General features: G+C 34.4%; 1 pseudogene; it reads right to left on the minus strand.

Moving 5' to 3' along the window:
- Positions 1-646: 646 nt before the first annotated feature.
- On the minus strand, positions 647-27528 carry LOC139876305 (TMV resistance protein N-like; annotated as a pseudogene).

Genomic DNA, 27528 nt, shown 5'->3' on the forward strand with positions numbered 1-27528 from the left:
CTTGACCAATCTCCAAGGTGACTATGGAGATGTTGGTGAACTTTCCTTAAATGGGTGACGGCGCTACAGTGCTCAAGGAAAGTCATATAGATGCCTTCCTCTTTTACCTTGGTGGCGGCGAATACTGTTTGTAGAGAATATTTTCCATATCTCTTTGTTCCATGTAGTCATGTGATGTAGTAGCAGTCCTTCGGTACTGGTACCTAGGATGTCTTCGTTATCTATTGCCTTCGGGCAATTGTTTTATGCCTTATGGATTAACTCAAGATATTGGGTACACTATCAGTAATCATACGGTGTATTATTGTATCTTTCAACTGCTTCACGAACTGATGACAATGGTATAGTCACATCAACACCTTCTTCTGCAACTTCAATAGGTTCTATGAAAGAACCAGGAAGAACGACGAAATTGGTGCGCCGTAAATTTTCCCTAAGATGTCAGATGAGGCTTCGGTTTTTACTGTTAATTCGTAATAATCATGTGTTGTACATTGTGCATAATCCTACAATGAAGACCCTTGATTCTTAGTAACACATCTAAATGATCAAAATTGTTAATAACGTCAAGAATCAGAAATAACTTTGTACGGAAAATGCATTTTCAATATAGGTGTATTTAGAAACATGATTAACTTGAACTTGACTTGTTTTCGATCAGAATGTTGCCAAAGCTGTTCTTGTAAACTAATTATTCAATTAAATTAAGTACATTTCCTACCGATATCTTCAATAAAACAACTCTCGTCAAATTCGCGATGATGTAACTTATAGACATAATCAATAAATATCTTTTCGATAACACGTATGCTCAAAATAGTAAGAATATCGACTATTGCAACATAGTCATAACCTCCACTCTCCATCTGTAATGCTTCTGTAGTTTCAACACCTTTTATTTTGTACATCCTGTGAAAAATTAAGAAATTTGATTAAAGCATATTGTGTTTGGTTATATAATATGTTATCTTATTTATGATAAAATCGTACCTCAATCGCCCGATCAAGTTTGTTGGACTTCTTGTTAGAGAAAGCTTTAAACATCACTTGTTGATCTGATGGAAAACATATAATGAAATACATTCTTTATTAGTTTGTTGGCTCTGGACACACATTAACAAATGACACAAGAAAATAAATAGTAATGTAACACTACACATGAGCTTGACACTCTTTAATATTATTTTCACATTTCAAAGTGTTAATATTAGTTAGAAGTGTAGAAAAATATGTCGTCAAAAATTTTGATGCGTGAAAAAATGTGGCGCCAAAAATATTAAATGTTAGTATTAACTTTTTGTCAATTTTAAGTGTGATTGATTTTTTCCCCTTTGATGCTTCTAAGTGTCACAAATTAGTGTAACACTTATAAGTGTCAAAAAAACATGTCAAGATTTTACCTTTTAAAGTGTCAAAAATAATGAAAATATGAAAAATGAAACCTTTTTGTAGTGTAATTAAAATTAAATAATATAATTTACTAAAAAGAAAATATACCTTTAAATCTAGCGTACATACTAGGATATTTATAATCGAAGCTATGAGCTCTCCGAGTGAAAAAACAATTATTGTTGAGGAAGTACTCCCCTGTAGTTAATTGAAAAGGAGACAGATCACCACCAATTATATGATTCCATAATTTATAATAACCCAAAACGTCTTCTTCTTTAATGTTGCCATCATCATACACAAAACTCACCCCACATTCCCTAATAGGATCTTGATAAACTATATCTATCGTATTCATCATGACGCGATCACCAGGTTCCATGTCATTCATCGTAAACATCCAATGGCTTATATATGTTAAATACTCCCCATTTACCCTGACCTCAGACCCCCTGTTTATATAATTATAGTATATACAACTACACTTCTTTGTTATATTACTAATTTTTATCAACGGTAATTCAAAGCGTCTATCACCGTTGAACATAACACAACATATATTCAACCCTATCAAGCTTTTAGGTGATGAAGGTATGGTAAATGATATTGATGGTCCATCCTTTCTTTCACTAATCCAATTTGGCATCGTTTTACCTCCATATATTGTGCTAAATATCCCAAATTCATAGTACACCTGTCCATTTACAGTTAAACAAGCTCCGTTAGTTACAATGATAAATAAAGTTATATACATATTCACAAAATAAGATATGGTTGAATAAACAAAACCTTGATTTGAGGAACCGCTCGTTTCCCATAAATAGGATACGGTATGATGTTCTTGCTTTTAGTGAAGTCTAAATCACTCCATCCCAAACAACGTAATACTATTTCCTCAACATCTGCCATTGGTTGGACTTTGAGCATACCTTCAATTTCAAAAGACGAAGATGATAAACCATCGGGATCCACAAGTAACCCCATTGGGGACATTCGTGGATCAAATACAACTTTATGCATCCACACACTAGACCCCCAAGCGGTAAGACTAGTTAAGGTAGGTGGAGGAAGTTCGATTGATGTCAGCTTTGTACAGTTAATCATACTAAGTGTCTTAAGCCTAGGAAGGGTTCTCACACAATTGGGCATTGAAACAATTGGATTGGAATCTAAAACTAATTCATTCAACAAAGATAGGCTACTGAAGTCCCTAGGAAATGATTCACTTGACAAATTATTATATGCAAGCGACAACTTTACTAATGAACGTGGAAAAGAAACTTCCAACAAGTTCAAATTTCTTGGTGTAGCTATCATAATGGAAGAGGAAGATGTTTGTGCGTTTATACTATTGTCGTTAAGCTTGATCATCTCTAGTGAATCCATATCCCTCATCTCAATTTGAGACTCACCAAAATTACAACCATCTAGTAATAGTGTTTCAACCTTCTTCAACTTTCCTAACGGAAGCTTTTCAAGCTTTTTGCAGTAACTCAGATCAATGAAGACAAGCTCAAAGCATTCCTCAATTGACTCACAAATCTCAATTAAACCTTTGCATTTTGTAGCCATTAACCTCTCAAGTGCAGGAAGTTCGAAAAAACCACCCACACTACGAAGTTGTTTACAGAAACTCACATCAAGGATCTTCAACGATCCAAGCAATCGTGTACCTTTTAACCCAGATCCAGTCAACGACTACAAGAACATGTTTAAAAACATTAAGTAAACCGCAATGACTCCACATAAAAAAACAATAAAAAGTTGAAGTAGATCATTAGATTTTCTTACCTTTTGCCTTTTTTCAGACCGTTGTCTATTACTAGAAGACATGTCAAAAGATGTGATATTGCTATAAGACATATCAAGAGCAACTAGATTCTTCATCGGTAAATCTGAAGGTAGAGACTCTAAAGGGAATCCATGCATGCACAACCATTTTAGTTTATTCGGAAAATGATCATAAGGCTCATTAAGTTGAACATAGTTGAGTTGTAGTAGCATTAGATTATACATCTTACTTAATGCATTTGCTTCGAGTTCAAATAATGATTCATGTGACTCCTCTTTCTTAATCATTCTCATGTCAAGTGTGAGGCCTTTAATCTTTCCCGTACCCTTAAGAAATATGGAAAGCATGGATGTTAATTGTTACTCAGGTCATAATTAATCAAAAATTTGTTTATTACAACTAATTAAAAGGCATGTATATGGCATGTTACCTTCTTTTCATTCAAAAGTTCTAATGATTCCTCGTGACACCATATTCGACTACGCTTCCATGGCTTCTCAGGTGATTCCAGACGTACTTCATTTCTTCCCATCTCTTGAATCAGTGAATGCATCATCAACACATTGTCGTAATAAACTTCATTAAGAAGGCATCTGTCAATAAGATGAGTGATCCCAGTTCTAGTATTTATATTACAAGCCTTTAATATTGTTTCAGTATAATCTTTCTTCATTCCAACGAAGAAACAAGCAATGTGCTTGAACAATTCCTTGTCATTTTCAGATTCCAAAGATAGAAAGCTCATTCTCAAGATATTATTTACACGAGAATATAGTCCTTGGGGTCCTTTTTGTAATTGTCCTATGCAGTCTTCCCAATAAGAAAGATCTCGATTATATAGATCCTTGCTCAAAACTTTAAGAGCCAATGGATGTCCTGCACAATACTTCAAAATATCCTCTGAAACCTCTTCATAGCCATCTTTAAGTTCATCACAGTTGAAAGCATGATGACATAAAAGCTTTAGTGATGCTTCGTCTGATAAGCCTCTAAGTAAGTACTTTCTATGTCTGTATTCAACTTTCGTTTTAAGTAGTACACTCCTCTCTGTCAACGACAACACGACTCGTAGACATATTTGGCTAAGGATGTCTTCCCAATGCCAGCCATACCATAAATACTAAGAATGTCCACAGTATGTGAGGATCCGTCCTTCAACCATGAAGTGATGAAGTTGATATCATCGTCTTTCCCAATAAGTAGTGGTAGAGTAGTCCTTATGGATACACGTATTCTTTTAGAAAGGACTTTAACAATTTCTTTTATAAATTCAGTCTCTAGCCTGAAAAATTTTTTTGTAGAGAATTGTAGATCAGACACTCATACATGTAGCAGGAAATTAGATGGTAGTATTGAATGAATGTTTAATATTTTCAGACACAAAAGAATGGTTGGACTATAATAGAGACTTATGCCCTAGTAGCAAGATGGAAGCAATAACAATTCTTCTAGCCTTTGCTTCCTAGAAGGACTTTATGGTGTTCCAGGTGGATGTGAAGTCTTCCCATTCTCAATGAGAAGTTGCAAGAAAGGGTTTATGTCAAGCAGCCACCACATTTTGAATGTAGCAAACATCTAAATCACATTTACAAGTTAGACAAAGCTCTTTAGGGACGACTATAGAGGCAAAATCCTTTAAAATATTAATATTATAATGACCAAAACTAATTTTTAACACGAAATATATTTGTGTGGCCAACATTAGATTGTAGTTCAAACGAGTGAGAAGGTGTCCTCGCGTTTCCGCAAAAAATGATTTAACTATGTATCTTAAACACAATATCAATAGTTTATAAATACAATACAAAAATTAACGATAAATATATATATATAGTCATAAGAAGTTAAGAAAATATAAAAATCAGGTTAAAATTTTTTATATATTTTTAATATATTTTATATTTATGATAAAACATAGCATTATTGGTGTACAACTGAATCGTTCAATATTATACTCCAAGTTGTTGGTAATTTAGTGTAATTAAGGGATTTAGTTTTATCAATTGGAAATGGGTTAAGAGGTATGAAGTGTACACCCATCTAGTGAAAGACTTCTCGTACCCAAAAGCAGATTGGTAAATGTCTTGACTTTATTAATTGACATTTACATAATTAAGGTTTAATGAAATTAAGTACAGTCTTTGTACCCACTTGTGGTTTAAATGTATTTAAAGACTAGTCTTGTATCCTCTAATGACATTAAAGATACACTTGCAACCACTAGTGACATTAAACATATCATTGTAACCATCTTATGGTTTGATAACTATTAATATAGTCTTGTAACCTACATTGTGGGTTAATGAAATTAAGATAAGTTTAATGTTATTGAAATCGGTCTTGTAACCATCTAATGATTTAATTACTATTAACTTAGTCTTCGAACCTACATTGTGGGTTAATGTCATTAAGATAAGTTTAATGTCACCATCTTATGCTTTAATGCTTTAATGATTATTCAGAAATATTCTTGTAACTGCTTTGAACAATGATGAAGGATCTTTATGAGTCTTTAATTGGCCTATTAATCCTCATAAACTCTTTCATCTATTTGAGTGCTTATATAAGGAGAAATCATTTTCATGAGAAAGACAGAACAGAAAACGATAACACTCTTTTGTGAACGGGTTCTTGATTTGTGCCAAAAACAAGAACATAATCTCTGTCTTATCTCAAAGTGATATTCGTATAAACCCGGCAATAAGGGTCGAATAGTTACTTTTTGAAAACTCATACAACGATTGTGTGATATATTCGATCATTGTTTATTATTACCCTTATAAGAAACCAAAATCACCAACAATGAAAGTAACTATTTTGTAATAATCAATGGCGGCTACAATGAAGCATATGAGTGCTAATTTCTCCAAACTTGATAAGTTTGAAAGAATGGATTCACAGAGATGGCGGAAGAAGAAAATACACATCTTTCTTACTATCATGAGTGTGGAAAACGAACAAATGGGGATACGATGACTACAGTTCTCGAGGTTTAATCCTTAATGTATAAATGATGTTACTTCATGGCATGCTAGACTAGGATATGCATGTACCCTTTAAAGGAATGCTGGATATGTCTAAAGATGGATTTATACTGGCCTCTGACGTGAAAAAGAAAAAGTGTGATACATGTATGTTTACAAAGATCTTTTAAATATGTGAATCGTGATATTGGGATTTTGATACTAATTCATAGTGATTATGTAATTTGCATGCTATGTTTACATTGGGGAACTTTAAATATTTTGTAAGATGTATTGATATGCTTCTAGGTTTGCTATATTTATTTGCTACATACTATGAAGCGTTAGATAAATTTGAAATGTTTAAAACTGAAGTAGAGTTACAACAAAAGGGCTTTGATAAAGTGACATAGAACGGATTGGGGAGGTGACTATATTGATGAAATTTATTTCAAATTCGTTGTAATTATTCATGAGAGTACGACTCTTTATACACCACAATATGATAGTAAATCTTAAAGGAAGAATGCGACCTTAATGAAATGGTTAATTTCATGTTGTCATATTCTGGCTTGAGTAAGGTTTATGGGGGAAGCTATGCTAATAGCTTGTTATTTTCTTAATAGAGTTTATGAATTTTGGAACACAAAGTGGTTTCATAATTGTTTGAACTTTATTTGACAATTACAAAAATTGTGGTTTAATGACATTAAGATTAATCTTGTAACTGATAAGGTTTAATGTAATTAAGATTGATATTGTAACAAAAAATGACATCAAGCTTAATTTGTAACCACTTGTGGTCTAAAATAATTAAAATTAGTCGTGTAACAAATAATGTCATTAAGGTTAGTCTTGTAACCACCTTTATTGTTGAATGTCATTAAGAGTAGTCTTGTAATCAGTTGTGATTTAATGACTTTATGATATATTCTTGTAACCACCTTTTTGGTTGAATGTCATTAAGAATAGTCTTATAATCAGTTGTGGTTTAATGAATTTATGAACTAGTCTTGTAACCATCGTTGTGCTTGAATACCATTAAGACTATTCTTGTAACCTTTTTGGTTTAATGACTTAAGATATGATCTTGTACCCACAAACAAGATTAAGACTAGTCTTGTAATTACTTGTGGTTTAATATTATTAAGACTTGATCTTGTAACTACTTGTAATTTAATGCTTTAAAAACTTAGTCTTGTGACCGATTGTGGTTTAATGTCATGAAGACTTAATAATGTAACTACTTGTGATTTAATGTCATAAAACCTTAAATTTTGTAACCACGTGGTTTAAATGACATAAAGACTTAGTCTTGTAACCGCTCATGATTTAGTGCCATAAATATATAGTATTTTAACCACTTGTAGTTTAATGCTACGAAGACTTAAATCTTGTAACCACTTTCAGTAAAATCTTTGAAAATCATTTCATTTATACCTAGTCCAAAGTATATGATTTCAAGTACTAATGGAATCATCAAGGAGTGTAATGTTGAAGTTTCTGAAATGACTATTGATTAGTCACTTGAACTTCGGAAAGCAAAAGAGAAAGGAAACCTAAATTATTTGGAAAAGATTTTCAATTCTAGGTTCCAGGGATGATGTTTCTACCCATTATTCATATTGCTTCAATGTTGAGGATCATCCTAAAACATTTGATGAAGCAATGAAGTCTCGGGATGTTGCTTTATGAAAAGAAGCAATCATTCCATCATGGAGAACAACACTTGGGTGTTGACTGCTCTACCTCATGGTTGCAAACCTTTGGGTTGTAAATGGATCTTCAAAAGAATATGAAGGGAGATGGAACTATTGAAAAGTTCAAAGCAAGGTTAGTCATTCAAGGTTTTTAGAAAAAAATCTGGAATTAACTATTTTGATACACTCGTATCACTGCCATTAGACTATTGATTGCTTTGTCAGCAATTCACACTCTGATTATTCACCATATGGATGTGAAAACAGCATTCTTGAATGGTGACTTGGATGAGAAGGTTTATATGAACCAGCCTGAAGGTTTTGTATTGCCAGGAAATGAAAGCAAGGTGTGTAAACTTGTGAAATCTTCATATGGATTGAAACAACATCAAAAGTTTGATCAAGTGGTTTTATCTAGCAGTTTTCATTTAAACTAGTCGATAAATGTGTATATAGCAAATTTGATTATTCTGGTAAAGGAGTTATTATTTCTCTATATGTTGATGACATGTTGATCTTTGGAACTGACCAAGATCAGGTTGACTTAACAAAGAATTTTTGTTATCAAAGTTCTCCATGAAAGATATGGGGGAGGTCGACGTTAGCCTTGGAATACGAATCAAACTTGAAAACGGGGAAATTTCGATCTCTCAATCTCATTATATTAAGAAGGTGTTAAAGAAGTTCAATTGTTTTGACTGCACTCCTGTGAGTACACATGTGGATCCAATTGTTAAATTGATGCCTAATAAAGGTGGAGCTGTATCAAAACATGAGTATTCTAAGGTGATTGTCTACTTGATGTATGCCATGACTTGTACAAAGGTCTGGCATTACTTTTGCTGTGGAAAAATTCAGTAGGTACACTAGTAATCCTAGTACTCATCATTGCCAAGAAATTAGGGGGTACTGAAGTATTTGAAGACAACTATGGATTGTAGTTTATCTTATACTGGATTTCCTTCGGTGATAGAAGGATACTCTGATGCGAGTTGGATAACCAATGCCGAAGATTATTATTCAACAAGTAGTTGGGTGTTATTTCTTGGAGGAGGTGCCATATCATGGGCTTCCAAGAAGAAAACCTGTATTACCAACTCAATAATGGAATCTGAGTTTGTTGCTTTAGCTGCTGCTGGTAAAGAAGCGGAATGGCTAAGAAACTTGATTCACGAGATTCCATTGTGGCCTAAACCTATAGCACCCATGTCTATCAATTGTGATAGTGCTACGACATTGGCTAAGGCTTATAGCCAGATGTATAATGGGAAGTCTAGACACCTAGGTCTTAGACATAGCATGATTCATGAGCTTATCATGAATGAGGTGATTTCTATAGAGTTTGTAAGGTCACGACAGAACTTAGCTGATCACTTGACGAAGGGGTTGACTAGAGACTTGGTTGATAAGTCTGTTGTGGGGATGAGTTTAAAATCCACATAAATTTCTGATTATAAGATACCCAATTCTCCTTTGATGAAAATCAGAAGCTGAATTCAATGTGGAAAGCTTATTCTTAGAAATTGGAATACATAATTTTACATGTCATCTCAAGGAATGTACTCGGACCTGCTGAGGTTAGGTTGAAGATTAGCTTCTTAATAGTTCATTTGAAAAGTGCAAGAGCAGGTGCATGAATGAAATGAACTACCTATATGAATGTGAATTTTTGTCACTTCAAGAAAGCTTTAGACTTTTAGCTTTGGATACATTCATGAATGGATATGGACACATGTTTGTATAGTGTCAGGATAGCTTCAAAGTGTTTGAAAACTTGTGTATGTTATCTTCAGTTATTCGAATCGGTTGAAGGGTTCAATTCGTAGAACACCCCGATTCTTGAATATTTGAAATGTGTAACATACTAAGGTGGAAATTCAATCTTCAAGATATTTTCATTTACGCATGAATTTTGTTTTAATTTTTTATTTCTCATGTAATGAATTGCACTAAATTGGGGAGGATTGAGGATTATTGGTAATTTAGTGTAATTTATGGATTTAGTTTTTTCGCTTGGAAATGAGTTAGGAGCTACGGAGTGTACACTCATCTAGTGAGAGACTTCCTAGACCCAAATGTAGTTTGGTAAATGTCATGAGTTTATTAATTGGCATTTACAGAATTGAGGTTTAGTGACATTAAGTATAGTCTTTGTAACCACTTGTGGTTTAAATGTATTTAAAGACAAGTCTTGTAACCTCTAATGACATTAAGGATAAACTTTCAACCACTAATGACATTAAACTTATTCTTGTAAGCATCTTATGGTTTGATGACTATTAATTTAGTCTTGTAACCTACGTTGTGGGGTAATATCATTAAGATAAATTTAATGTTATTAAGATTGGTCCTGTAACCATCTAATAATTTAATGACTACTTACTTAGTCTTGTAACCTATATTGTGGGTTAATGTCATTAAAAAAAGTTTAATGCCATTGGTCTAATAACCATCTTATGCTTTAATGCTTTAATGACTATTAAAAATAGGGGGATGATTTTCACACACTGTTTTTTGATCCTCACACACCCTTTTACCCTATTATTAAGGAAGAGTTCAAGTAAATTAGTGTGTGAGGATCAAAAAACAGTGTGTGAGAATCATCCCCCTTAAAAATAGTCTTGTAAGTGCTTTGAACAATGATGAAAGATCTTTATGAGTCTTTAGTTGACCTATTAATTCTCATAATCTCTTTCATATACTTGGGTGTCTACATAAGGAGAAATCATTTTCACGATAACACTCTTTTGCAAACGGCTCTGATTTGTGTCAAAAACAAGAACATAATCTCTGTCTTATCCCAAAGTGGTATTCGTGTAACCCCGAAAATAAGGGTCGAATAGTTACTTTTGGAAAGTGATACCACAATCCTGTGATATATCCGGTCATTGTTTATTACTACCTCCGTCCCATAATAAGTGTCATGTTTTGACTTTTCAAAATCTTTCTTTTTCAACTTTGACTTTGTAATATATCTGTTTGCGTTATATAATATTTGATGAAGCTTATATGATTGGATTGGGTTTTACATGAACTTTATATTGTTATGAGTTTCATAAATTATTATATAACCTGATAAAGATATTTGAAGTTATAGTTGACGAAAGAAACTTTGAAAAGTCAAAACAGGACAATTATTATGAGATGGGTAAAGTATTACCCTTACAGGAAAGCAAAACCACCAACACAAGTTTTAATAAGGGTTTAGGCTGCCAAATGGTCATATACTTTTTTTTTGTCCCAGTGTAGACTATGTACCTAAAAAAATACTATTGTAGGTCATGTACTTTGAAAAAGTGTGCTAATGTAAACAAAAGGTGACCGGTTTTTAGCTAATCCGGTCATCTTCATTTTCATCTTCATCTTCAACAGAAAACCCAGTAGAATGGTTACGAATCTGTACTCAAATATTACTAGTTTGAAGGCATCGTTCTTTTCCATTTTTCATTTGCACTAAGAACGATGTAAACATTACTAGTTTGAAGGCATCGTTCTTTTCCATTCCTGTACTCAAATAGTAATATTAAATAAAAAAAATTGAGAAAACTACCCAAAAACAAATCGAGGTTATAGTAATATCGTTCTTTTCAATCGTAGATCGTAGATGCCCATCTGATGGGTTACAACTATTATTTATAAATTAATCAAAGGGAAATTAGTAAAGGATTCAAATTTCATATTAATTAACTAGCATTGATTTTCATATATGAATCAATTTCGTGTTGTTTTTGATGATATGACGATCAGTAACTCGAATCTGATCTCAGTTTGGAGTAATAAACATATGTGGTTGACTTGAAGATTTTAAGTTTTGATGAACACACATGATGAAGATGAACACAGGTTAACAAGTTGTTTTAGTTTATATTAACAAGTTTCTTCAATGTATAAAGACTACAATAGTATTTTTGTGTATATATGGCTACATTTGAACAAATAAAAAAGTATATATAACTCTTTGGTAGTTTTAACCCTTTTAATAAAGCTAATATAAATTATAAAAATAACATAAAAAGCTAATATAAATATAAATTAGTATATAAAAAAAAAAAATCGAACTATGACATCATGATGAAAATGTAAAAAAAAAAAAAAAAAAAAAAAAAAAAAAAAAAAAATTGTACTATGACTCATGTTATTATTATTATTATTATTATTATTATTATTATTATTATTATTATAATAAACTTAAAAGTATTAAAACTTACAAAAAATTAGTGGGAAGCCTAGAGACAATCTGGGCTCCCACACCTCTAGCAATAGCAAAACCTATCCTAGTAAAAATATGAGCAGCAGCACCGGCACCAATATCTTGCGCCATCGAACTCTTCTGAACCCGCTTTAGCAAAGAAACAGCATCCTTTTCTAATTCCCCAAGGGAAGAAAATGAGAAAGGAATGAAACCATAACCAATCGCCTGACAGCTAGATTCGTACTTGACCCGCTTCCGACGAGCCGCATCAACCACAGCACGTCCAGGGACAAAGTCAGAAAGCCCAGACTGTGTCAAAGGAGAAGACCCTGTCAAGTCAACACAAACATCGCGACCACAATCCCAGGAATAAAGTAACACATCTGCAGGTCTGAGGGCCCTGTCGTTCCCTCCAGACAACCCAATGTCAACCTCCTTTCTCGCTGAAATCTCAGATCGATAACAAACATCAACAAGGGAATCCCGAACAACATTATGTCGATGCTTAATACCCACCATACCAGCACAAGACACCGCGTGATCCCCGAAAATATCCCCAGTAAAAACCTTTGAACAGGCAGAGCATGCCGTCGAGATAGAGAACAATGGAACACCCAACCGGTAGCACAACACACATCGGTAAGTCTTTGCGTTCATCGTCTGACCCAACCCCAAAATAGGGACTACCCTTAGCCAAGCAGAGGTGTGATCATCCTGCTGCGATTTCCATAAGGCCGATTGTCGGGGAGATAATGAAAAAGTGGATTCTGCAGAAGCGGTAACCTTTGTGAAATAAACATCTGCCAATTTCTTCATGAGTATGGGGGCAGCGACCTCACTCTGATTACCTAAAATATCAAACCCAACCGTTTTATTAAACAGACCCAATGCATCTTCAAAAGCACGACCAAGACCAACAATACCCGCATGACGTAGGAGCTTGGTCTGCAACCCAGCAGACTGTAATCGAGAAGCCAGAAAAGCATAATGACGAACATCTCCCGCTTATTATTATTATTATTATTATTATTATTATTATTATTATTATTATTATTATTATTATTATTATTATTATTATTATTAAAACATATAAATTGTACAACAAAACTCAATACCACATAAGCTGTGTGTGGGGGGTGAGATGTAGACAATCATTCTAATATCCGAGAATAAAGATAAGTCATTTCTCCACTCAGAGTGAAAAACACTTTCAAATGTAGAGAAAGTCACCCCTCTCTTTATTCAACGGATAGAGAGATTGCTTCCGAATGGACCTCCGGCTAATAAGTAGGAAAAACTTCTAAAAATAAAATTAAATTAAATATAAAATTGAGACGCCATGAAAATGGTAAAATCAAATTCTCATGGGTTTTAAATCCTGCATAAAATTTACTTTAACTATATATGGTTATTAGAGTTTCTTACGCACACCTATAACTACTGTTGTAAAAAACCTGATTATTCTTCGATTAATCCTCGATTACTCATTTATAAAAGTAGTCCGTTCTGATTTTCTAAAATTCGTTTAATTAATTGGTTAACGTCGATTGATTGGTCAAAATTGAATTTGGGAATCAAAGTCTTTTAAAGTCAAAATTGGTCAACATTTTAACATGAATTTAAACTAGAATTTTAAAGTTTTTGAACAAAATAAACTATTATGTTAAAGTTTATGTTCATGTTTATGATTTTTTTTTTTGTTGCTATATTTAGACATATAATTTTTAAAATTTAATATTTAAATGTATAAAGTACAGTCTGATTAATCTCCGAAATGCTGATTACTCTTTAAAGTCCTGACCAATTAATCCCCGAATTGCGAATTTTGCAACCTTGCCTATAACTATCTATTAGCATATTTAAAATCTCTCTACTTATTAAAGCAAAAGCCACATTAAGTAATAAATTTTTGAAAACACTATTTATAACCATTAGATCAACAACAAAAACTAATCCAAGCCATTGATTTCCTTAGCTAAATAATTATTACCTAATAAATTTTCATGCTCATTGTCAAAGACATAACTACCCTTTTTTAAAAAACATATTACGGAAATCACAAAATTAATTTAAGATAATCAATGCATTCTGAAAAAATCATTTAAGATACAATTACGCCATCAATGCGCGGGATAGTTTCTAAAAAATACATTTAAGATAATCAATGAGAAAAGCAAAGAAATAGGAATGGTTAGTTGTATATACACAATATTAAAAAAAAATGAAATAAAAAATATCATCCGATATAATTAGTTTTTGTCTAACGATTTGGCTTTGATAGTGCTATCTTATGAATGTATAACTTTTATTTATCTAATTCCAGGGTCTTTTTTACTATTATATTAAACAATCTGTTTACATGATACTATTATTATGAGTGCATACAAGCCATCAAATGTAAGTAAACAAAGTTCATACATGAGATTGTTTTTTTGGACGTTGAAAAAAATAGTGGTTAAATTCATTTAAAATCCCAACCTTTGATTAGATTCAATTTAAATTCTGGTATTAAAAATAAAAATAAATACTACATACTATCGGGATTATATTTATATTTATATCTCCCTTCTCCCTACTTATTATAAGAAAATCATAATTGTGATATAAAGTTTTATTTTAAGACTTCAAATTAATCATTAGGTCAATATCAACAAACAATTATAGCCCTTGATCCATCAAATGAATTTGCATCACTAATAATCATTCGTTTTCTATTAAAAATGTCATTCATACCCTTCCATTGTCCACTCGACAAACGTGATATCGATCTACACTCCACACTTTGCCCACTTTGTGAGGGAGAGGTTGAATCGATTGACCATGTCTTTGTACAATGCCCAAAAGTAACAATATTTTGGAAATGTTTTTTACGATGGTGGGGCATCCCGGAAGCAAAATTGTCATCGTTGGACCCTTTCCTAGAGGATACTGTGTTTCAGTCATTCTCTAAATATGACAAGTCTATATGGGAAGCAATCAAATGGGTAAGTTGTTATGTGCTATGGAAGTCAAGAAATGCCAAAGTCTTCAAAAACAAAGAATTGTTAGCTCCGAAAATATTAGCTGAGGTGCAATCACTGTCATTCGGGTGGTTCTCTGTAGCGACCCCGACAAATCGTCAAGTGACGGCGTCGGCTACGTGGGTCCCATTACCTGATTATAAGTCTTTAAGATAACGTTTGACCAAAATATGTCGCCTTCATTTCAAAATAAAGATTGTTTCAAAGTTTACAAGAATTGTTCAACCAAAAGTTAAGTTACAACGTTATAAGTACGATTGAAATCTAGGCGACACGGTTTAAAGTAAAGTCAAAAGACGCTCCATGAAAAGCATGTATACTCGACATCCAAAGCAAGTATCAAATAATGAGCGGAAGCATGTATCACATATCGTGCAAGACCTGAGAAAAACATAGAAATCTGTCAACGAAAAACGTTGGTGAAATCATAGGTTTAGTAAGTAAATTGTATTGAACCACAAGGTTCTTTAAGAATTGCTCAACCAGAATCATTCACATTCCAAAATAGTATTTGTATCACGAGCACCCAATTATCAAGGCTTAACCGAATCTTCCCTCTGAATTTTGAATTTAGTGTTAGAACTTACACTATACATTGTTGAAATTATATTTCATTCACTAACGGTAGCGAACCGTCTGAATGAGGGTTTGTTAAACCCGTATGGCCACACAACATAATTACACGCTTACACTTACACCCTGCAAGTGGAACTAATGATAATTGGATTGAGGACTTTTGTTCAAACTCGTATGCATCTTTGTATTCGTATTTGTTCACAATGTAAAAGCATGAAAAGTAAATAAGTATGAAATGTATGTGTTTCTCAGCCCACGATGTAAAGAATAAAAGTGATTGAAAAAGTGGGACTATGATCTCACCTTGAGTACAAGAGTTAATAAAGTACTTCAACAAGTAACCGTGTGCAAGGACAAGGCTAGTCTTGACCTAAACATATAGGTTATATCAATAACGGTAACACAAACGGTCAAAGATGTTCAATTAGTCCTATGGCTCGTTACGACTCGATTATGAAGCATGTGAGTCAAATTGTCAAGTTTCATGCAAGATACAAGTATAGAATCATGTTAGAAAGATTGCATAATTAATTGGTTAAGTTTGACAAAAAGTCAAACTTGGTCAAAGTCAACGAAAAAGTCAACATGTTCGGGTCGGGTCTCGGACAAATTTTCTATGCTAGTTATTCATATATAAGCATGTTAGAACAAGTTGCATGCGAATTGGAAGTCTAAAACATGGCAAACATTTCACGTGAAACGGACATTGGAGACAGAAGCTGGGCACGGCTTATGCCGCGCCGCGGCCAGGCCTGTCGCGCCGCGACAATGGCCGTGGCCTGGTCCCAGGCCTGTTTCACTTGTTCAAGACTTGGTCAATTTTCAAACAAACGCAAAACTCAAACCGTAAACAACTAGAAGACGTATCTTATACCGTTGGAAAGCTCTTTTGACAAGGAACACAACTAAACATGTTTCACCAAACAAAAACATCGTTTATAATAGCCGAAAACTCATCAAGTGATCATTAAACGTTCATTTTTAAGGTTTCAAGTTCTTCAAATGCAATTTGAGTTTCGGGAAACCAATTCACACATATAATATGCCGTTTTGAAGGTAATGAAACATACATTACAACTAAACACTAATAATTAACATTCCATGGCATTCAAGCATCCAAAAATTCATGTCAAGAACTATCAAACCCTAGTCAAACATCTCAAAATCAATAATCATGTTTTTGGAGTTTCCTTAATCAACCTATACATCAAAATGAAGCTAATGATACTAGTAACACTTTTAAAACATGCACTTTAACAATCTAACAACATTTGTTCATCCAAAATCAAGGATTTAGCAAGTAATTTCATATTGAACTAGTTACACCAAAAATAACGAATCGAGCATACAAATTACATACACGACATCACAATGAGCCATAGACACTAATTAACAACTTTATAACTCAAAAATCTCAAGAACACATAAAATTAGTGATTTTAGAAAGTTACCCAAACGAGATGAGGTTGGTATGAAATCGAAGAGGAAGATGCAAGGATTCCAAATATGTAATTTGTTTTGTTGTAAGTCTCCTAGATCGAATTTAGATGATGATTTTATGAAGTTGGGGTTTGTGTGTGTGTTCTTGCTAGAGAGAAAGAGAGAGAGAGGGAGATGGTTGAATGGTGGTGATTGGGGTGGACTAGTTGACCTAGTCAACTAGTTTGCCCCGTGTCAATTTTAGTCCCTCGAGTTTAGAAGCGGGTGCGGGATTTAACCGATCGAATATTTTTAAAACGCAAGTTAACGAGAGATGTTATAATTAAATAACGAGAATATTATGAACGTTCGTCAACGGAGTCGACGAATTTAAATACGAAAGATATTATTTAAAAAAAAAGACGGTGTTAAAATAAATTTAACGGAAAAACGCGGGATGTTACATTATCCACAACTCAAAAGAAATTTCGTCCCGAAATTTAGTTGGAAGTAGTAGTCGATATCTCTTACTCGAGACTTTACGTTGTCCAAGCAATGAATAAGTGAAAGTACGTCCTTGAGTGTTCTCATGAGTTGGATAGTCAGGGTTTTACGTTGTATTTGGGTTTGGTTTTACGATCCCCGGTTTCAACTGGTTTTTCCCTATGAAGAGAAGTTGTCATCGATAGTTGATGTATCTAGCAGGATTGCACGCTCCTGTTCCGCAGGACACGTTTCTAAGTTTGTTACTCGTAATGTAAGGTAAACGGAAACTTAATTGAGTCGGAAGTTCTAAACGATAGGAAGCGGTTCCAATACGCCCCAAGGTTTCAAAAGGTTCGATATTGCGGATATAGCCTTTCTCGATTTCTCAAATTGGATTACACCCTTCCAAGGTGCGGTTTCTCAATATTACGCGGTTACACACTGGGATTTGTGAGGTTTTCATCTAAGTTTGGTATGACTCTTTTGGGCGACTACGGGTCGTCTCGAGCCCTTCTCGGACTTGGATTATCTCAATTGTTGTTTCTTGATGGAGTTCAGATTTGGCGATTTGCTTGCCGCATGCTTTGGTTAAATGAACAGGGGTATGACATTTGCGGTCATATAGGGTTTCGGAAGTGCTGCGTTAATATACGAGTGATAGCTGTCGCAGTAAGGGGAACTACTAAAGGTGACAATACCAGTCTGTAACATGTCTTTCCAAGATTGAATCGTACGTTTGCTCGGTTCGTCGGTTGTGGAAGATACGCGGTACATATGTCTAAGCGGGTTCCCAAGGTCTCTTGCAACGCTAGAGGTGAAACGAGTATTTCAATACAGGATAAATGACGAAGATACACCGTGTTGGAATAGAATTTCTTAAGATATGTTTGAACAAGTCAGTTAGGGTTCGAAAAATGTTCGTTAGGACTATTCACCCTCGTGGCGAATACTAATGTAATATGAGGAGTTTCTCTATCCATGGAGAAATGTCACAAGGAGTTTCCTTAACGGAAATGCGAGCGATGAGGATAGGAGTGAAATGAGGACTTTGAATAGGATGAGCTTACATCTCGAGGTTGCCATAACGTGCCTCTAGTTGTAAAAAAAAATGAAGCCTGAAAGAGAAACGAGATAGTACACGTAATTGTATAGTTCGGGGTTGAATAATGGTTGGACGATTATCAGCAACGCAAGGGCGTTAAGTCAAAGAAGAGTGAAGTATCGTTGGATTGTGTGCTATCTTAAATTTCAGTAATATCAGACGGTAACGGTGAAATATCAGAGGTGTGTAGTGTGGTACGTGATGACGAGAAAATTGATCGGATCCACAATTTAGTATTCGACTTCTTCGTGCAAACTAACGAATTTTAGTTACGTTAATTTTTGAGTCGAGAGAGTATGCCTTTCGGCGTTCATGTAGAAATATTTCCATGTTTGAGTTCCATCTGTTGCTATACGATTTTAACTAGAAATGTTGGTGTGAAGAATCACGCTCAAGGTTCGAACACGGAGAGGTTTAAAGTTTTCCCTTAGTGAGTTAACGAGTTTAAAAGTCGGGTAACACGAGAAAAGTCAGAAATGAATCTTCGGTGATAACAGTCGAGTTCTAAGATTTTACGAATACAAGTCTGAGTTGAGAGAGTTTCATGATCACGTGTGGCTTGATTTCGAGATTGATTGTAATGCCTTGACCATTAACATCATGGTCTAGAAAATTTGACTTCGTTTAACAGAAATTCTCACTCGGAGAATTTGGTATAGAGTTGCTCTTTTCTCAAAGTTCGAGCGTAAGATGATGATGTTGTTCGTTTGCCTTCTTTACTTGAATAAGTTATGATGTCATCTATAAATGTGATAACAGATTTGTCTAGATAAGTTGCATACGTGGTTTAGGAGGTTCATGAATACGGACGAGCCTTGGATAAATCGAATGGTACTAAGAGGGATTTACAACTAACGTTGCGAGTTCGGAAAAGACTCAGGAGACATCGTCTCCCTTAACCCCCAATTGATGATAACCGGAACGGAGGTCGTTTTGGAATACACACGGGATTCATGCAAGAAATCATGAGGTCATGGATGCGAGGGAGAGGGTATCGGTTTCCAACCGAAAATTACTCAGTTCACGATAATCTATACAAGATGATGGGGAATCATTTTTTTTTTTTTTTTTTTTTTTTTAACGAATAGGTTCCGAGCTCCCTAGTTCTATAGGTGTCAAGTCAAAAGTCTTAACGTATATCCTCCAATAAAATTTATAGGCACACAATATTTTCCGTTGGTCACTTAAATCGTCTAAGTAATATCTAGGGGAAAAAAAAGTGGAATGTAAAGAGCACGAGTCAAAGACTTGGTTAATAAACATCTAGCGGTAATCGAATCGAATAAGTATGAAATATACTGTTTGTTGTGAAGAAACGTACCCGTGACTAGTCCATCGTCATCTCGGGCATCCTAGGTGTCGATGTTGAAAGTTCAACGGCGTGCGTTGGGGTTGATTTTCTTGTTTGGGCACGCACTCCTAAAATGACCCGGTTGGCCACATTCAAAACAAACACCCGTCTTGGGTGCATTGTGCTCCTTTTGGGCGACGGGAGCGGTATTCCTACAATCGTGGGCTACATGGCCACTTCTTTGACACTTCAAGCAAAATGGTTTGCCACATTCACCTAAATGATGTTTGTAGCACTCGTTACAATACGGTAGGTGTCCGGTATAACCTTTCTTGCCGTTGGGGATGAAGGGCTTCTTGGCGGGGTTGTTGTAATTGCTTGATTGGGGGGCTTCCCATTTTCTTTTGTTGTCACCCGACTTATCCTCGGCTTTACGTGCCGGCACTTCAATCTCGTCCACTGTTTCAATCAATTGGCGGGCCATATTCAAAGCCTCTTGGTGGTTAGCGGGTTTGGATGACATTACTCCTTGTTTGATGCTCTTGGGGAGACCATCCATGTAAAGTTCAACCCTTAAAGATTCGGGGTTCACAAGATTTGGGCACATCAAAGCAAGTTCGGAGAATCGTTGATTATAGGCCTTAAGGTCATTCCCGACCGCTTTTAAAGTTCTTAGTTCGTGTTCGAGCTTACGGGTCTCTTCGCGCGGGAAGTATTCGGTGATCATCTTTTTCTTTAAGTCGGCCCATGAGAGTGTGTGGGCTTCATCGATACCCACCGACAGCACATATGTATTCCACCATGTGAGGGCGATACCGGCAAAAGTGTGGGTGGAATATTTGACTTTGTCTTGGTCCCGACAACCGCTTATGCTAAAAACGGCTTCTGTTTGCTCAAACCATCGGGTGAGCACAACCGGTCCTCCGGTCCCATCGAAGGTGTGAGGTTTGCACCCCATGAAAGTTTTGTAGGAGCAACCCTCGTTTGAATTTCCGGCTCCATGGTTGTTGTGGTTGTGGTTGTTATTGATGTCGGAGGAGGTACTAGCCATAGCCGCACCTATGGCGGCGGCTATCATGCGTTGAAAAGCTTGTTCGGAAGTTTCATTACGTGGCCCGCGACGGGGAGGCATTGTTCCTTCAAGACACAAGAATATCTTTGATTAGTATTCTCAATAATACTAATCATGATATGGAATGATGATGTAGAGAAAATTTTCCTTGACTCGCCTTAAATTCTTTATGTCATAATGTCGGAATGTCCATATGAATCACCGTAATATAATCCCGGAAATTATATTACCCTGATTCTCATGTGCATTTAACATTACTTCATAAAGTCAAGGTGGCGCGTCAACAAAATTTATCAACGTAAGATCAAGATCGAATACGAGTTAGATATGATAGAAGAGTTCGAGTATAAATGCACAAATAGTCAAGTAATTCCTACTTCAGTCTATATGCCGGTTGTAGTCTAGATTCACCTATGTACCCTATGACTCGGGGTGGACACAAATGAACTCTAAATCCCTACAACCAAGGCTCTGATACCACCTGTAGCGACCCCGACAAATCGTCAAGTGACGGCGTCGGCTACGTGGGTCCCATTACCTGATTATAAGTCTTTAAGATAACGTTTGACCAAAATATGTCGCCTTCATTTCAAAATAAAGATTGTTTCAAAGTTTACAAGAATTGTTCAACCAAAAGTTAAGTTACAACGTTATACGTACGATTGAAATCTAGGCGACACGGTTTAAAGTAAAGTCAAAAGACGCTCCATGAAAAGCATGTATACTCGACATCCAAAGCAAGTATCAAATAATGAGCGGAAGCATGTATCACATATCGTGCAAGACCTGAGAAAAACATAGAAATCTGTCAACGAAAAACGTTGGTGAAATCATAGGTTTAGTAAGTAAATTGTATTGAACCACAAGGTTCTTTAAGAATTGCTCAACCAGAATCATTCACATTCCAAAATAGTATTTGTATCACGAGCACCCAATTATCAAGGCTTAACCGAATCTTCCCTCTGAATTTTGAATTTAGTGTTAGAACTTACACTATACATTGTTGAAATTATATTTCATTCACTAACGGTAGCGAACCGTCTGAATGAGGGTTTGTTAAACCCGTATGGCCACACAACATAATTACACGCTTACACTTACACCCTGCAAGTGGAACTAATGATAATTGGATTGAGGACTTTTGTTCAAACTCGTATGCATCTTTGTATTCGTATTTGTTCACAATGTAAAAGCATGAAAAGTAAATAAGTATGAAATGTATGTGTTTCTCAGCCCACGATGTAAAGAATAAAAGTGATTGAAAAAGTGGGACTATGATCTCACCTTGAGTACAAGAGTTAATAAAGTACTTCAACAAGTAACCGTGTGCAAGGACAAGGCTAGTCTTGACCTAAACATATAGGTTATATCAATAACGGTAACACAAACGGTCAAAGATGTTCAATTAGTCCTATGGCTCGTTACGACTCGATTATGAAGCATGTGAGTCAAATTGTCAAGTTTCATGCAAGATACAAGTATAGAATCATGTTAGAAAGATTGCATAATTAATTGGTTAAGTTTGACAAAAAGTCAAACTTGGTCAAAGTCAACGAAAAAGTCAACATGTTCGGGTCGGGTCTCGGACAAATTTTCTATGCTAGTTATTCATATATAAGCATGTTAGAACAAGTTGCATGCGAATTGGAAGTCTAAAACATGGCAAACATTTCACGTGAAACGGACATTGGAGACAGAAGCTGGGCACGGCTTATGCCGCGCCGCGGCCAGGCCTGTCGCGCCGCGACAATGGCCGTGGCCTGGTCCCAGGCCTGTTTCACTTGTTCAAGACTTGGTCAATTTTCAAACAAACGCAAAACTCAAACCGTAAACAACTAGAAGACGTATCTTATACCGTTGGAAAGCTCTTTTGACAAGGAACACAACTAAACATGTTTCACCAAACAAAAACATCGTTTATAATAGCCGAAAACTCATCAAGTGATCATTAAACGTTCATTTTTAAGGTTTCAAGTTCTTCAAATGCAATTTGAGTTTCGGGAAACCAATTCACACATATAATATGCCGTTTTGAAGGTAATGAAACATACATTACAACTAAACACTAATAATTAACATTCCATGGCATTCAAGCATCCAAAAATTCATGTCAAGAACTATCAAACCCTAGTCAAACATCTCAAAATCAATAATCATGTTTTTGGAGTTTCCTTAATCAACCTATACATCAAAATGAAGCTAATGATACTAGTAACACTTTTAAAACATGCACTTTAACAATCTAACAACATTTGTTCATCCAAAATCAAGGATTTAGCAAGTAATTTCATATTGAACTAGTTACACCAAAAATAACGAATCGAGCATACAAATTACATACACGACATCACAATGAGCCATAGACACTAATTAACAACTTTATAACTCAAAAATCTCAAGAACACATAAAATTAGTGATTTTAGAAAGTTACCCAAACGAGATGAGGTTGGTATGAAATCGAAGAGGAAGATGCAAGGATTCCAAATATGTAATTTGTTTTGTTGTAAGTCTCCTAGATCGAATTTAGATGATGATTTTATGAAGTTGGGGTTTGTGTGTGTGTTCTTGCTAGAGAGAAAGAGAGAGAGAGGGAGATGGTTGAATGGTGGTGATTGGGGTGGACTAGTTGACCTAGTCAACTAGTTTGCCCCGTGTCAATTTTAGTCCCTCGAGTTTAGAAGCGGGTGCGGGATTTAACCGATCGAATATTTTTAAAACGCAAGTTAACGAGAGATGTTATAATTAAATAACGAGAATATTATGAACGTTCGTCAACGGAGTCGACGAATTTAAATACGAAAGATATTATTTAAAAAAAAAGACGGTGTTAAAATAAATTTAACGGAAAAACGCGGGATGTTACATTCTCAAATCGAAATAAGCTCCTTTCCTTGGAATGGCATCAATGGTTGTTAAATCCGGGGTTCTATGTTGGTGGCACAATAGATAGACAAGGCGTGGGCTAAATTTTCCTTATCTTTTGCTGTGTAATATAGTTTGTATTGTATAGTTTTCAGTTTTTTACCTCTTCGATGGTTGCGGTTTGGGTTTTGTACAGAAGTGTGCCCATACCTCGTTATTCCTTGGCTTTGTAATTTTCTCGGTTGTTTAATTCAATTTTGCTTGCTTTTCAAAAAAAAATACCCTTCCATTCAATTTTATATTTAAATATCCTACAAATTAGGGAACGAAATAGTTGTAGTCAAATTGTTTAATTTAGATAAATACCGCAATTAATTAGTAATGATTTGAGCGTATAGATTGATATCCAAATTAAATGTGAAGTCAACTATCCCATGTCTTTTGTTAAGGATTATTATGAGTGATTTATGAATTATGAATTTTGAATTTGAATTGATTGACTATTATAATTATAATATAATTATAATAATTAATAATTAATAATTAATCATTAATCATTAATATTCGTTCCCAGTTTATTGTACAATCAGTCCTTTTCTTAGCTTTGAGAACAATAATATACTCCGTAACTGAGGACACTTGACATCTTAAAGCTGATTACAATTTGATTTCCCGTAATTCAAGGGATTTTTGAACCCAACCAAATCGAAAATTATGGGTTGTGATATTAATCCGTGTATATCCCTATTACAACTCTGCATTTTTTTGCTGTAAATATATTATAGCTCTACTAACCAATATTCACTGCAAAATATAGCAAATCGAACAACATTTGCTCTCTTTCAATCACTCTAAGTCCCCATATATTGTATGTTGTTTGCTTAAGAATTCTTTTCTCTTTAATAATTCAAACATATATATACATACAAAGTTATATTTGTTACTAACTAAAAATTTACATGCAGTTTTTGGCGGGCAGACGCGGATAAGGTCGAGTTTCTGGTATTATTCTTAAATGCACTTTTGAATGATGAAAGTATTCTGATTTATATAGGTCATGTTACATTGTGGAAAGTAAAATTTTCATGATTCGGAATCCGGAATCTACCCTGTTGATCTTGCCCAATGGTGGGTTTAATTAGTATCATTATTATACGTTTACGGACTCTTTCGAAGGTGTTCGATTCTATTGGATCATGATTCAATCGGTTTTCCATATTCTGATCCCCTGTTCGTTAAATCGGCTTTATATAACGCGAATTCTTACCTATTATTGTATTCTTCAAAATCATCTATATTTTGCATATTGTTTTTGTGTTTCTTCTTTTAGATTGCAGCTACACGAGCATTGGCAAGAGGAACCCATTACAATTCAGTCCCCAATATGTTGATCGAGATACCTTAAAATATAACTTTTGAATTTGAAACTAATATGATTGTTATGGTATTTCAATGGAAATTAATAATATGTTATGAAAAGTCGGGATATAATCTATTAATAATGCACATTAGAGTATTCGAGTAGTTGTGCACTATTAAAAGAATTTATAAAGCTGAAGTGATTATATAAAAAAAATGAATGCATAGCTTGCTATTAACGAATAAATACAAGACATTGATCAAGCTTCTCTAATTATTAGATTATATTGATATTTATTTTGTTTTTAGTTTTATAATTTTTGTTTGATTTGGTGATTTTTGGATTTCTGATCGTTATGCATATGGTCTTAAAGGATCTGTAGGATATTGCTAATACAAATCATGAGGTATTAGTTTTTGCTGAAAAACTGTCATTTTTGTAAACCATATTTGGGATGGATGGATGCAATATTTTTAAACAGTTTGTTTATTGTATGGTCATCGCTGACTACAGTTTGGTTTATTTCAATTGATTTTATTTGATTGTTAGTTGTCTGTGTAGATGCATTGTGCGAAAAGTGGTGAAGATAGTTTATAGACATAATCAATATCTTTTCTATATTACCACATATGTGATGAGTCGAATCATTTGCACGATGTGGTGAAGCACATAAGTTCTATCACATATGGTAAATTTTACTAATTGATTTTAATGAGGCTTTTAATATATTACGGGTATTGAAGTGTTTAATCCTGTTCATTAGCGTATGGAGCAACCTCAAATGTCGTTAAGAAGCGACTTGAATAAAAGAATCCGGTAAATCGTTACTGTAAGTCCTATTTGCATTTAGTTAGCCAAACTAAAAATTCCATGTTTGATTTGTTGAGACATGAGTTGACCAGTCACTTTTGTTTGGATAAGTCATATGCACAGGTTTTTTCCTTAAGGTAATGAGGATGAATGTTTGCTTGATGGTTTAATGAATACGTTAGATGAGGCTGATTCAAGTATGTGTTTAGATTGGTAATGACATTGTGTACTAGAGTTTTTTTTTAAAACTACTTGAAATTTGTTGATAAATCGTTTATTGGCATATATAGTTGTTTCAGCTTCAGCCTTTTCCATACGAAAACATTGATGGGCTTATCTGACTTATCAGATGGTCTGAATAGTGAAATTGGACGGGGTAATTTTAGATCATCACATATGCCTAGAACGAATTATGAGATTGATCTCAGTATATTAATCGATCATATCATAATAGTTGAATTATTAAATTGTTGTTCATCATTTTATTTTTTACTTGGTATATTAATCGATCATATCATAATAGTTGAATTGTTAAATTGCTATTAAAAATGTCTTTTAACTAAACCCGCAAATTTGCGGGTCTTTAACTAGTACATTAATTAAAAAATTAACAATATAATTTATTTATTAAAAACTATTCAAATAGATTCTAAACGAAATTATTTTTAGTTTTATGAATATTCAAATAGAATCTAAGCGAAATTTAATTTTATTACCACACATCTAGCATGACGATCTTACTAAAACATAGAAGATTGCGATATTTTTTATCTTCTGAATAAAATAGTCAAAAATTGAATCAAAGTTCATCCAAAAATGGAAATTTTATCATGTTATTAGATATGTATATGTTTAAGTTCTGCTGCAACACTAAATAAATAAATAATACGAGTAATTATTTTGTAAGGAATAAAGTATTTTACCTGCCCTTTACATTGAGACCAGTTAAATTAGAAACTTTTGTAAGTGCTTCCTTCCATATTTCAATCTTCTCAGCTAATACACTTTTCTTCTCCACATCTGTCTCTGCTTCCATCTTCTGTTTATGTTGTGCTATTGCATCTCCGAAGCTGTTTTGTTGCTTCCTGACGTCGGTGGGCTCTACATGATAGAAGATGGGGATAACTATTTGATTAAACTTCGTATGTCGGTCTACAATCAATACAAGTTCTTCAAGGCACCATGTCGAAAAGGCATAATTCTTTGACAATACGATAACAGAAGCCCTTGATGATTTAATTGCGGTCTCCAATTCTGGTTTCAAATAATGCCCGGTTGGAATTAACTCGTTGTCTAAAAAGGTTTTGAGATTGGCGTCCTCAAGGGCTTTGTGGAGGTGATTTGTGAAGCTAAGACGAGTATCAACACCTCGAAAGCTCAAAAAGACATCATACTTTTCATCATGATTATAATTACTAGATGAAGATTGACCTGAAATATCTTTGAGAATAACCATTTTAGTGAAATGTGAAGTGAAAAAGAGTAATTTGAGA

Source organism: Rutidosis leptorrhynchoides, chromosome 11 (assembly GCF_046630445.1).
Source record: "Rutidosis leptorrhynchoides isolate AG116_Rl617_1_P2 chromosome 11, CSIRO_AGI_Rlap_v1, whole genome shotgun sequence".
NCBI classification, from domain to species: Eukaryota; Viridiplantae; Streptophyta; class Magnoliopsida; order Asterales; family Asteraceae; genus Rutidosis; species Rutidosis leptorrhynchoides.